This window comes from Anabrus simplex, chromosome 1 (assembly GCF_040414725.1).
Source record: "Anabrus simplex isolate iqAnaSimp1 chromosome 1, ASM4041472v1, whole genome shotgun sequence".
NCBI classification, from domain to species: Eukaryota; Metazoa; Arthropoda; class Insecta; order Orthoptera; family Tettigoniidae; genus Anabrus; species Anabrus simplex.
Window position 1 is genome coordinate 30,821,482 of NC_090265.1, and position 13,906 is coordinate 30,835,387.

Consider the following 13,906-nt stretch of genomic DNA (forward strand, 5'->3'; position numbering starts at 1 on the left):
TAATACTAATACTAATACTAATACTAATACTAATACTAATACTAATACTAGTACTAGTACTAATACTAATACTAATACTAATACTAATACTAATACTAATACTAATACTAATACTAATACTAATACTAATACATCTTGCGCAGACCAGCACGGTGGAACATAGCCGGTATTGACAAGGAAACGTTCATTGATGTAATACGGAATGGAATGGAGAACATAACTGAAAAATGTTCTACTCGTAGAGGGAAAGAAGCAGCTGGTGTATGTGTTGAACTCACTATGCAGCTAATACATCAAGCATGCAACGCCTCAATGCCCCGAAGGAGGCCGCGAAATAGCAAGCGCCCAGCGTACTGGTGGACCGAAGAGATTGCTGAACTGAGAAAGAATTGTCTGCGACTTCGACGCAGGGCTCAGAGGATGAGAGGCAGTCAAGAGAATACCTCAGTCACAGCGGAGTACAAGTCAGCGAAGAAGGAACTCCGTAATGCAATCAGAAAAAGTAAAGCCGATAAATGGTGGGCACTGGCTAAAGAAGTAGAAGATGATCCATGGGGACAAGGTTATAAGATTGTAATGAAGAAACTCGGGACATTTTCAACCCCGAGTGCGGATCCGCAAACAATTAAACAAATTGTGGATACACTATTTCCAGACCATCCAGAGAGGATTGACTGTGATGACGAAAAAGAACTGGACGACATACCCCTCTTCACTGTAGAAGAGCTGAATAGAGCTATTAGCTCTCTTAGAAACAAGAAAACTCCAGGACCAGATGGTATACCTACAGAAGTGTTAAAGATAATAGCAGAACTATGTCCAGAACTGTTGCTGAATATGTACAATCATTGCCTGCAAACGGGTGTTTTTAGTCCCCGATGGAAAATGGCTCGTTTGGTTCTGATCAGCAAAGGAAAACTTGGCGGTTATAGACCTTTATGTATGCTGGACACAGCCGGAAAAGACATGGAGAAACTTCTGCAGCCCAGAATCCTCTCAGCAGTTCAACTAGCAGGGGATCTATCTGTTCGCCAACATGGATTTCGGAGAGGACACTCGACGCTAGATGCAGTGTGGGAGGTGGTGAATACAGCAGAAAGGGCACAAATGGGCAATCATCATTCCCGTAAATTGACACTTCTTGTGACCCTGGATGTGAAAAATGCCTTCAATTCGGCAAGATGGAGCGACATGTTGGTAGCTCTTGAGGAAACCTTCAAGCTACCACAATATCTTATGCGCATAATGAGAGATTACTTCAAAGATCGCACTCTGTTGTATGATACGGAAGATGGAGAAAAGACAAAACGCCTGACGGCTGGTGCAGCGCAGGGATCGATCCTTGGTCCAGATCTTTGGAACGTAATGTATGATGGCTTGTTACGTTTGGAGATGCCAGAGGACACGAAGCTTGTGGGCTACGCCGATGATGTGGCCGCCTTGATAGTAGCTCGTAATGTTGAAATGGCTCAAATCAAACTGAACCAGGTGATGCGGCGCATAAAAGAATGGATGATGAACCACAGTCTAACATTAGCCGAACACAAAACGGAGATAGTTCTTCTGACGAGGAAAGGGATCGAAACTCTTGTACCAATGACTGTTGGAGAGTTAGTGATTGAAACATCTTCGAGCACAAAATATCTAGGAGTGACACTTGACTCCAAGCTCACATTCTGCAATCATATTCAGAGAGCGACAGACAAGGCAGTAAAATACATGACTGCACTTAGCAGACTAATGGGAAATATTAAAGGTCCGAAATCCAGCAAACGACGTCTTCTCATGTCGACGGTTCAGTCAGTGTTCTTATATGGCTCTGAAATCTGGGCTGAATCCCTGAGATTCGCTTGGTATCGGAGAAGGATAGCTGCCGTACAACGGAGAGCGGCTTTACGTATTGCATGCGCATACCGCACGGTCTCCGAACCTGCAATCCTCACGGTGGCAGCAATAGCCCCAATAGACCTACTTGCATTGGAGCGACATGAAATCTGGCGAACCCAAGGAGAGCTGGGAAAGAAATGTGCAAAGAAGCGTGCCTTCAGTCACGGATGAGGCGATGGCAACTCAGATGGGAAAGTGACCCTCGAGGCAAATGGACCAAGCGACTGATACCACGCTTGGATATCTGGGTTGAAAGGGCCCATGGTGAAGTAAATTACTACCTCACGCAGCTTCTAACAGGGCATGGATATTTCCGGAAATTCCTGCATAAAGTGGGCAGAGCGAATGACGCAGCATGCATATACTGTGATGACATTGACGACGTATTTCACACCTTTTTTGTATGCGGCCATTGGACGATTAGAGAAGATGTGTGGAAACTAAACTAGGAGAATTGCCAGCAGATAATATTATTTCGGTGATGCTGCGAAACCAGGAATCCTGGGATCGCGTGGCAGTGTACGTATAGAATGTCCTTCGTCAGAAGAAGAAGGATTTGGAAGCATACGAACGTTCGTAAAGGAGAAATGAAGAAAGAAGACGTCTGAAAGACAAAGCACGATATCACCCTGAAGTAATGCGAGAGTGGTTCCGGGGTGATGATACACATCGTGGGAAAAGGGTGTGTGGTTTTTAGTGGGTAAGAATCCCACACACTTGTGGAGTGCGGACCCTTCACAAGTGTCTTTTGAAGATTTTCCACAATCCCTCGTAAAAAAAATACTAATACTAATACTAGTACTAATACTAATACTAATACTAATACTAATACTAATACTAATACTAATACTAATACTAATACTAATACTAATACTATTATACTTGTTCCGAGGTATCTGTGGAACAGCAGAGGTGAAAGAAGGTGCGGGGGTGAACAGGTCTCAGGCTACGAAATTAAAATTAATTTAAAATTTAACAAGGTTATATTTTCTTTTCAAAATCAGGAAATAACAAGCATGGCAGGTACAGAGTAGCAAGGCAACAAAAGTACAATTACAGTATTTACCGGATTTGGGCTTCGAGCCCCGAACTCACAATTCTTGGGCAATTAGCCCAACTTTACTCCAAAATAAGTTTTGACAGATGGGCAGAAAACCCCATTCATGCCCAGGAGCACTTGCTCCAAATTACACAGAAAAGCCTCCTCGAGGCATACAACACTCAATTTTCAAGAAAGAGCCACTCTCTCTTAAACTTTAAGCCTATCAAAGGCCACACCAAACTCCACCTTCAAGTGTCCTCTAAGGACATAAACACAGGGGTAAAATACCCAACCTACTGAGGCCTATTAAGTGAGAAAAGGTTAATTACATGGCCTCTAAAATACCAATTTGAGCGGAGGCGATCTGCACTCCTAATACATTTTGTTTAAAACCTAATCTGGCTCTAGGCCGCTAATGCAAGGGCTAATCCCATACTAAAGAGGTGACTTTATAAAGAAACAATTTACATTACGTTAAGGAAGAATCGGTTGTGAAAAATAAGTTCACCTCAAAACAATATGAGTGGGAGCTCGAGAGGGTTAAGCACTCTCTATCCCAATATGTAGCTTTAAAAGAGAATAGGTGCTAAGAGTCTTTACATTTTAGGGAAAAGTTACATGGTGGAAAAGCTTCGGACCCGCCCCGAGAGTTAAACTGCTGAGCTAGCAAGAAAAGAAGATATTAAACGGCCATTACCTTATGGATGAACTGCTGCCCGAAGAAAGAGGCGCTTCCCGCCCCCTGCTATGTACTTTACACACCAAAAGATGTTACTGGAGTGGCCTGGAGACCCGAAAATCAGCAGTTTAAATACTCTCGCGGAAAGTTCGAGGCGTTTTATGAATGAGAACACCCTCCCACAAAAACTTTATTGGCTAGGGTTAAGCAGCATATCCCCGTTGAGGAAGATACACCTGATTGGTCATAAATTAATTAAAGAAATTCGGGATTGGCTAAATACAAAACAAGGGGAAAGAAAGGGGGATACAGCCAACTTAAACAATAACGGAAAGAAATTTAACAAGGAACAAACTTTTGAAATAAAAATTTCTCCAAAAAACAGTTCTTTCACTTCGCACTAGGGTGCACCATTGTAGTTCTTCAGTAGTGTCCTCTAGAAGAGAAAGTTCACACTTCTTACTACAGGTAAAACAAAAATACATCGAAAACGACCCAGTTCAGAAACTTCAAAATTTCCAAGTAGTGACATCTTCAGAGAAACTTGAAAATTAATACAGTAGATAAAGTCCCGACTTCCTCGAGCAGAGGAGTTCCAACTGGCGCAAAGTTTGAATTAGCGGCGTGGAGGTGTACCGCCCGGTACAATACTAATACTAATACTAATACTAATACTAATACTAATACTAATACTAATACTAATACTAATACTAATACTAATACTAATACTAATACTAATACTAATACTAATACTAATACTAATACTAATACTAATACTAATACTAATGATAATACTAATACTAATACTAATACTATTATACTAATACTAATACTAATACTAATACTAATACTAATACTAATACTAATACTAATACTAATACTAATACTAATACTAATACTAATACTAATGATAATAAAAATAATAATAACGTCCGCGGTTAGCAAGGTTAGCTGCCACCCCCAGAGGCCCGGATTCGATTCCCGGCTCTGCCACGAAATTTGAAAAGTGGCACGAGAGCTGGAACGGGGTCCAGTCAGCCTTGGAAGGTTAACTGAGTAGAGCGGGGTTCGATTTCCACCTTCGCCATCCTCGAAGTAGTTCTCCGTGGTTTCCCACTTCTCCTCCAGGCAAATGCCGGGATGGTACTTAACTTAAGACCACGGCCGCTTCATTCCCTTTTCATAGTCTATCCCTTCCAATCTTCCCATCCCCCTCAAGGCCCCTGTTCAGCATAGCCGGTGAGGCTGCCTGGGCGAGGTACTGCTCCTCTCCCCAGTTGTATGCCCTGACTGAAAGTCTCACGCTCCAGGACACTGCCCTTGAGGCGGTAGAAGTGGGATCCCTCGCTGACTCTGAGGGAAAAACCAACCCTGGAGGGTAAACGGATTAAGAAAAATAATAATAATAATAATAATATAGAGGGCTGTTTTATCAATAGAGGCATAATCTCATCACCACCCTAGAGAACTGAATTGTTCATTCGTGATGGTTTCATGGGCTCTGATTCACTCTCCTCCCTTTCAATGAACTGAATCGTACACTAGTCGACTACAAATTAGATATAGATGCCTCTCGTTATATGCAAATTAATTGATCGTTATCAATTTACCGAACGACATATTTATTATTATTTGATTTTTAAAAGGGAAAATTAAGACCATTTTCTTTTTGAGCTACTGTACATGAAAATAAATTTATTTTAACAAACACTCAGTCTTCGAGCCAGAGGAGTTAGTGGTACGCATTAAAATCCTCAGCCCGGTCGGGAATCGAACTCGGGTCTCTGCGAATCAAGAGGCAGTGCGCTGATCATTCAGCCAATGAGGTGGAAAAATGAACCTATAAAATTGGGCCATAAAACATGTGGCTTTCTCGTCCAGGTGCACTTAAAGGTTTTTGCTCTGTTCAAGTTTTCAGTTGATATAAAATATTAATTTGACAAGTCAGGTCTTGCGAGCTGCTGTGGACTTCCTTGAGCGGGCCTCTTGCCGCTCGCTACGAGAACACGTTTCTGGAAATACTTCTTTATTAATGGATTAATGATGATGGCACAGCCTCGCAGAGCTTCCTGCATCCCACGTGGCCTCGTGGACTTAACCGCCAGCCTGTAGCAACATTTAGCACCTACTTTTATTACTATAATTATCTGATAGCTATCATCACTGGCTACTCGAGGTTCGAACCTTGGCCAATGGGTACAAGTTTCTCTAAAATGAATAATCATGTATTTTTGTTCGAATTTGACACGAAACTACAATCGTGGCGAGAAATTATTAGATTAATCACGAAATATTACGATCTTGCTTCTATTATTATTATTATTATTATTATTATTATTATTATTATTATTATTTGTAAATAATAGGACTACGCAAAGTATTTAGAGCCGTGCATTTGCCTTCTTTTGCGCGCATATTTCTTTCATTCTTTTGCTGTGAGCTTTCTTCTGTCTTCAGATCTGTATTTTGATCGGTTAGATAAGTCATCGAAAAAGCAAGAAGTAGCAGGACTTGCACACGACGTGGTGGTATGGGGTGCAAGCGAAAGTGATGTGGTGAAAAGACTGCAGAACTGGAGTCAAGAGTTTAAGAGGTATGATTTAAATATCAACAAGGCTAAGACGGTGGTGATGAAGTTAAGGGGAGATGACAAACCACAAATCAGAATAAATGACAACAAACTGGACAGTGTTCCGACGGTTAAGTACTTGGGTAATATAGTATCAAAAGACAACCTTCCAAAGTATGAAATGAAATGTCGTATGTTTTTTAGTGCCGGGATATCCCAGGACGGGTTCGGCTCGCCAGGTGCAGGTCTTTCTATTTGACTCCCGTAGGCGTCGTGATGAGGATGAAATGATGATGAAGACAATACATACACCCAGCCCCCGTGCCATTGGAATTAACCAATTAAGGTTAAAATCCCCGACCCGGCCGGGAATCGAACCCGGGACCCTCTGATCCGAAGGCCAGTACGCTGACCGTTCAGCCAACGAGTCGGACCTTCCAAAGTATGAGATGTACAGTCGAATTAGGAAGGCAACTCAATTTTTACCACCAAGTAAGACAAGTGCTGTGGGATAAACAATTACCATGAAGAGCAAAGAAGACATTATATAAATCACATTATACACCCATCCTAAACTAACACGTTAACGAGACAAGACAACTCAAAACTCCAAGCTGCAGAAATGAAGTACCTACGCACCATGATACAGAAGACCAGGAAGGACAAATTCAGGAATTAAAAAGTCAGAGGAGGTGGGAATAGGAGACTCCCTACAACAGAGGATCCAGAAAGCAAGACTGAAGTGGTTTGGCCATGTAAAAAGGATGAGTGCAGGCAGGATTGCAAGAAGAGAAGATGAAAGAGAAGTAAAAGGAAACAGACCAGTGGGCAGACTCAGAGGAAAATGCACAGATCTGGTGAAGAAAGATGTACAGGAGAGAGGACAAGACTGGGAGAAGATTATGAGAGAACAGTGGTTCATGGACAGACAAAGATGGAGGTTGCTCGTACACCACACCCGAGCAACTGGAGAGGGTCAACGATGATGATGATGAGATACGTCCTCCTGAATCAGTCCCATGCTCTTGAGGTTATTATTATTATTATTATTATTATTATTATTATTATTATTATTATTATTATTATTATTATTATTGCCATTAAGACAGTGGTTGAACTTGAATGTTACACGATTCTTCAATTTCGTCTCTTTTCTTCCCTTTCCTCTTCTGAAAATCTCATCATTCTTTGACTGTGTTCTTGTTTCTTTTGTTCAGTCAACATTTTCTCTGGTTTTTACTCTATTTTACTTCAAATTCATAATTTGATTTCTGAATACGTTTCTTTCATTTATATTTGCCTTGTTAATGCCTGCTCGTTGTAGATCTTTTATTTCTTTCAGCCAATTGTTTTTCTTTATTGAGCTATTAGCTACATCAAAAATCCTCTTTGCGAGTTTGCTGCTGTCCATAGAACATTAGTCGGCGTTTTCTGATCGTGTTTGTGAGTCTCTCTGTGTATTGCTCCAAAAATATTTCTGAGGATTTTACGTTCTAATTTTTCTGTCTCTATGATACCTGATTTTCTAATTGTGGTTGTTTGTGAAGCGTAAAGGGCTTCTGATAGTATAACTGTATTCTAGTGCCTCAGTTTGGCCTGTCTTGATATGTTTCTTTTATTGTAGTGTGTCCATGTGTGTTTGTACGCTTTCTGAAGTTTGTCTGTTCTCTCTGTGGTGGATGCCTTATTTCATCCTCCTCTTTGTATCTGTTCCTCTAGATAGGTGAATTTTTCTACTCTTGTGATTTTTCCATGTTTTGTGTGCATGGCCTGTGTATTGTTATATTTTTTCTTTCCATATATTGTGTTTTGTCATATTATATCCGTAGACTTGTTTTGATAGAAATTTCAGTGCTTCTTGTCTGTTGTTACTAAGTATTGCCAGGTTCTGTTTGAACATGTTCTTCCTAACTGAATTCCTTTTAATTTTTCTTCCCAGTGTTTGATAATTTTGTACAAGATCAAGTTGAATAAAAGCGGCGAGGGTCCATCTCCTTGTCTGGCCCCTGTACGTATCTTGAATGGTTCTGATACTTTACCCATAAATTTTATTTTGGATGTGGTGTCTGTGTCTCTTGAATGAGTGCGCTAGTTTTTTTGTCTACTCCATATTATTCCAGAGTGTCAAAGAGAGCCTGCCCGTCTTTCGAATCGTAGGCCTTCTTAAAGTCCACGAATGTGACTACAGTGTTGCAGGTTGTATTGTATTGTATTGTATTGTATTTTATTTCGTCCAACTGATCATACAGTGATATGGGACACGTCAATAATCATATTTACAGTAACAAAGGATAAAACAATAATATACATGCCATGATAAATAAAGAGAAATATACAATGTGGTAAAGAGGCACAGATTAAAAAAAGTGATACATAAGTTAATTTTCAAGAGCTAAGTATTCTTCAATAGAATAAAAACAATGGTTAGAAACAAATTTGAATAATTCTTTCTTAAATTTTGAACATGGTTTTATCTGCTTAATGTAGTCTGGTAATTTATTAAATAAATGTACTCCTGCATAACTCAAACTTGATTCATATAGCTTAGTTTTGTGTAGTTCTATGTGCAGACTGTGTTTATTTCTAGTATTATACCTATGTACATCAGAGTTTATGGTGTAGCTGTTTACATTCTCCTTCATATATACAAGTGTATGGAAGATATAAAGGCTAGGCAATGGTAAAATAAAATAAAGTTTAAAGTATTTCTTGCAGCTTGTCCTCCTGCCGACACCGGCCATTCCTCTAATTATTTTCTTTTGTAACTTAAAGATGACTTCGCTATATCGTGAATTCTCCCAGTAAATGATTCCATAGGTTAGTATGGGATGGACATATGCAAAATACATAATTTGGCAAGCCTTTAAATTAAAACTATTTTTCAAAGATATTATCATGAAATAAATTCTACTAAGCTTTTTCCCTATAAACTCTGTATGTTTATCCCAGGTTAATGATTCATCCATCCACAAGCCAAGAAACTTTGTTGATGATGAGTACTCAATTATGGTCTCTCCAAATGATATTGGACTAACTTCCATATTGAAATTAATCTTATGGTGAAATCTAATCACAGAAGTTTTCTGTTTACTTAAAATTAATTTATTATCTTCAAGCCAGCTCAGGATATTACTCACTATATTGCCTGCCTTCAATTCTAACCCTTCAGAACTTTCATCAGCTACAAAAACAGTAATATCATCTGCAAACAAAGTTAACTGCACTCCTTGAATATCATCAACAATTTGGACGATATCATTAATAAATACTAAAAATAATAATGGTCCTAAAACTGACCCCTGTGGAACACCATGATCTATGTTTCTGGCACAGGAATACACATTCTTAATTACATTTTTGCTCAAATCAGTACCGGTATATGATATTTCAACAATCTGTCTTCTATCCCCTAAAAATGATTTGAACCAGTCATAGGCCATTCCCCGAACTCCATACATGTATAACTTTTCTAAAAGCAAGCTGTGGTCAATTATATCAAAAGCTTTTGTTAAGTCCAAGAAAATACCTAAACATGCACCCTTCCCATCTAGTGTGTCATATATCCGTTGAATAAAGTTAATGAATGCTGTGGTAGTTGATCTATTTTTACGAAAGCCATTCTGGCAACCAGCTAATATATTATGCTTTTCTAAGAATGATAACAGTCTATCGTACATAATTCTTTCCAGTATTTTGGAGAATACAGAGGGGAGGCAGACAGGCCTATAGTTACCAGCATCTTCTTCACTACCCTTTTTATGTATCGGAACAACTTTGGTTACCTTGAATTTGTCTGGAAATTTACCAGTGGTTAGTGACAAATTTATCAAGTAACAGAGAGGCTTGATTATGTATTGGTAACAGCATTTAATAAGGTAGTTTGAATAACCATCTAAATCAGAAGACTTCTTTTTACCCATCTGTTTTATTACCTTATCTATCTCTTGCTCAGTCACAGGAGTAAGAAACATGGATGATACATTCCTGTGAACTGTATTCAAGTTTGTTCTTGTCACTGATGTTTGAAAATTTTCCGTTAACCTCAGAACTGCTTCTATAAAATAGTTACTAAATATTTCTGCAACTTCTTCTGGATCACTGATTTCTTTCCCTGCATTTGTAAGAGTAATATTATTTTTTAATGGAACTAGAGTACCTTTCTCCCTTTTTATAATGTTCCACATACATTTAGACCCGTTTTTAGAATTTTTTAGCTCATTCTCATTATACAATCTTTTGGCAGCCTTCAAAACTTCTTGATATATGTTCTTATATTTCTTATAATAATCCTTCAATTCAGATGAGGTGTTACTCCCTTTCACACATTTGCTTAAAAACCTTAATCGTCTACTTGAATTTCTAATTCCTGTTGTAATCCACCCATTCCTATAATTCTTTACAATTACCCTTTTGACTGGTATTTCCACTTGATAATAATAATCGAACAAACCCAAAAACTCACTGAAGGCCTCATTAGTTGAGTTATTTCTATATACACTCTCCCAAGTTTCCTTGGCCAATAACTGGTTAAAATATGAAATATTTTCCTTGTTACACATTCTAGTTTCCCTGTAAATTACATTGTTATTTTTTAAATTATGGTTTCCTATTACCCTAAAATTTAGATGCACAATTTGAGCAGAATGATCTGAAAAACCTGTATCATAAACTTCTACTTCATAGTTCCACATTTCCTCATTCAATACAACTTGATCTACTGCTGACTTTGTATCCCCCAGATATTCTAGTTGGTTGATTTACAACTGCCTTTAGACCGTACAAGGAAAACAACATTTCTAGCCTTTGCTTATCTCGCCCACCATTATTCCCTAAAAAATCTACATTGAAGTCACCCATGATTATTACATTTTTGTTATGATTCTGTAGGTCATCTAAAATAATTTCAATATTATTATAAAAAGTTTCAACATTACTAGAAGGATTTCTATAAATGCATATAAGTATTAACTTATAATCCACTGGTTCAACAAAGCTAGCCTCGAAATGCTCCTCTACATTCAGATATTCAAATTTATCCAACTGCTCACATTTGATATTATTATTCACATATATACATGAACCTCCACATTTCATTTTCTTTCTACAAAACTTACTTGCAAGAGCATAACCTTCTAATACAAAATTTGAAATCTCATCCTCTATCAACCAATGTTCAGTTAAGCATAAAACATCATACCCTGTTCCAGATCTGTTCAATACATGATCTTCCTTTCCTGAATCCTGCTTGGTATTCACCAATCTTTGTATCAACTTGTGGTTCTATTCTGTTAAGTAATGCCTTGGAGAGAATTTTGTAAATGACCGGCAATAATGAGAGACCTCTGCAATTATTAGGGTCTGTGTTGTCGTCCTCTTTGTGCAGTGGATGGATCAAAGCGCATTTCCATTCCTGTGGGACTTTCTCTGTAAGCCATATTTCTGAGATAACTTTATGGCTTTTCTTTGTGACATTTTGGTCTCCAAGTTTCCAGATCTCAGCGATAATCCTATCTTCTCCTGGTGCTCTGTTGTTTTTCAGTCCATTTATGATCTCCTCTACCTCTGTGATTGTGGGTGGTTTCGAATCTGGGTTTGGTATGGTTTTCGATAAGTTTAATTTTTCTCTAGGATTCTCGCTGTTGAGTAGTTTATCAAAGTAATTTTTAAGAATTTTGGAGTTCGCTTTAGTATTTTTTCCAAGGATTTTAGAAGGAAATATTTAGAGGCTGATAACCTTTTATATTTTCCCTAAATGTTCTATAGAAATTTCTCGTATTGTTTCTCTTGAAGTCTTCCTCAATTTCATTTCTATTGGTTCTAAATTTCTTGCATGCTACAGTCTTCGTTCAATTGCTTGATCACAAGTTGCGTTCTACCATCTGTGTTTGCGTTTCCTAGGAGGCTGACCCCAAAGCATAGCCTTCTGAACTGTCTTCGCTAGGTCTGTCCAACTTTCTGTTGCATTTTGTTCAATTTCTTCAATATTTTGTCCTTATTTATCTTCAAGTATTTTGGGTCCGGTCTTATATTTTTGTTCAATGTTGTCTTTCTGTTTCTTGGAATTGGCCTAGCTTTTACTTGCACCAAGTGATGGTCGGACTCGAATAATTCTTAGCGTGTTCTCACATTCAAAATTTCAGTTGTATGTTTGTTTGATATGGATACGTGATCTATATGGAATTCTCCGCACAAGAGTTTGGGAGTTTTCCATGTTGTGGGCTTTCATCTCGGTTTTTGAAATTATGTTGACATAATTTATAAGACAAAATTTTGACATTATCGCATGAGATGTTCTCCATTCTTGTTCTTGCGTTTGTGTGCTGTGTGTGGGCTTGTAATTTGTTTGTACTTTTTGTCTGTGCCTATTTGTGCATTGAAGTCTCCTAAGCCAATTTTAACATGTCTTTCTGGTATTTTGTTTGTTATTTCTTCCATATCTTCCCAAAAGTCTTCTACTTCTTGCGGATTTTTCTGTTGAGGTCATTTGTCGGTGCATGTGCATTGACGATAGTGTATCTTTTGTTTCCTGATTTGAAGGTTATTGTAGAGATCCTTTCCGACATTGAACTGAAATCTAACATATTGTCAATGACTGATGTATGCACTGAAAATACTGTGCCAAACATTGTCGGCATTCCCCGTCTGACAGCAGGTTTTCCTTTATATATCCTGTAATTTTCTGTGTTGAAGTGGTTTTCATCTGTGAAACGTGTTTCTTGTTTAGCAAGGATTTTGATTTGAAATTTTTCTGGTATATCTGTCAGCTGTTTAAGTTTGACCAGCGTATTTGTGTTGAGTGTATTATTATTTCGTTCATATCGGCCTACTTCAGCTTTCTTTCCAGGGTTTGGTCTTTGCCCAGTTTTCCTTTATTCCTTGCCAGTGTTCCTCCGTCCACGTCTTTCCCGTCTTCAGCTTTGGCCTTTCTTAAAAACCCTGGTGCTTTTTTAGTTTTCTCCTGAGCGGTTTGCGTTCTTGTATATCTTCACAAGTGATCTCCATCTCCTGCAGGTCCCTTTGCACCTCCTCAAACCAAGTTGGCTGGGCCTTCTTATATTGAAAATAGGTAAAGATCTGGTTCGATAATCGTGCGGGTTTCATTCTTAGCAAGTGGGTAAAGATCTGGTTCGATAATCGTGCGGGTTTCATTCTTAGCAAGTGGGTAAAGATCTGGTTCGATAATCGTGCGGGTTTCATTCTTAGCAAGTGGGTAAAGATCTGGTTCGATAATCGTGTGGGTTTCATTCTTAGCAAGTGGGTAAAGATCTGGTTCGATAATCGTGCGGGTTTCATTCTTAGCAAGTGGGTAAAGATCTGGTTCGATAATCGTGTTGGTTTCATTCTTAGCAAGTTTCCATAAAATACAATTCTTTTTCTCTGACATGAAAGATCTTCTGGACATGAGTATACAGCTCATGGATATGCCAACGTCTATATTCATTTTTGTCTTTAATTGGACCAAGAATTTTCTTTATGATCGTTCTTTCTTTAATTTCCAATTTGTCTCTCAGGCCTTTCTTGTTCATATTCCGAAGCATACAAAGTCTCTGGTGTGATTAGCTGCCACCCCCGGAGGTCCGGGTTTGAAATTTGAAAAGCTGTTCGAGGGCTGGAACGAGTTTTTTCACTCAGCCCATTGAGGTCAACAGAGTGGAGAGAGGGGGGTGTCTATTCTCACCTCAGCCATCCTCGAAGTGTTTTTTCGTGGTTTCCCCACTTCTCCTCCAGG

General features: G+C 38.7%; 1 protein-coding gene across 1 annotated transcript in view; it reads right to left on the reverse strand.

Moving 5' to 3' along the window:
• LOC136866480 (sclerostin domain-containing protein 1-like) overlaps positions 1-13,906 on the reverse strand; it is a 188,715-nt gene that overhangs the window by 78,304 nt on the left and 96,505 nt on the right. The window lies entirely within an intron of this gene.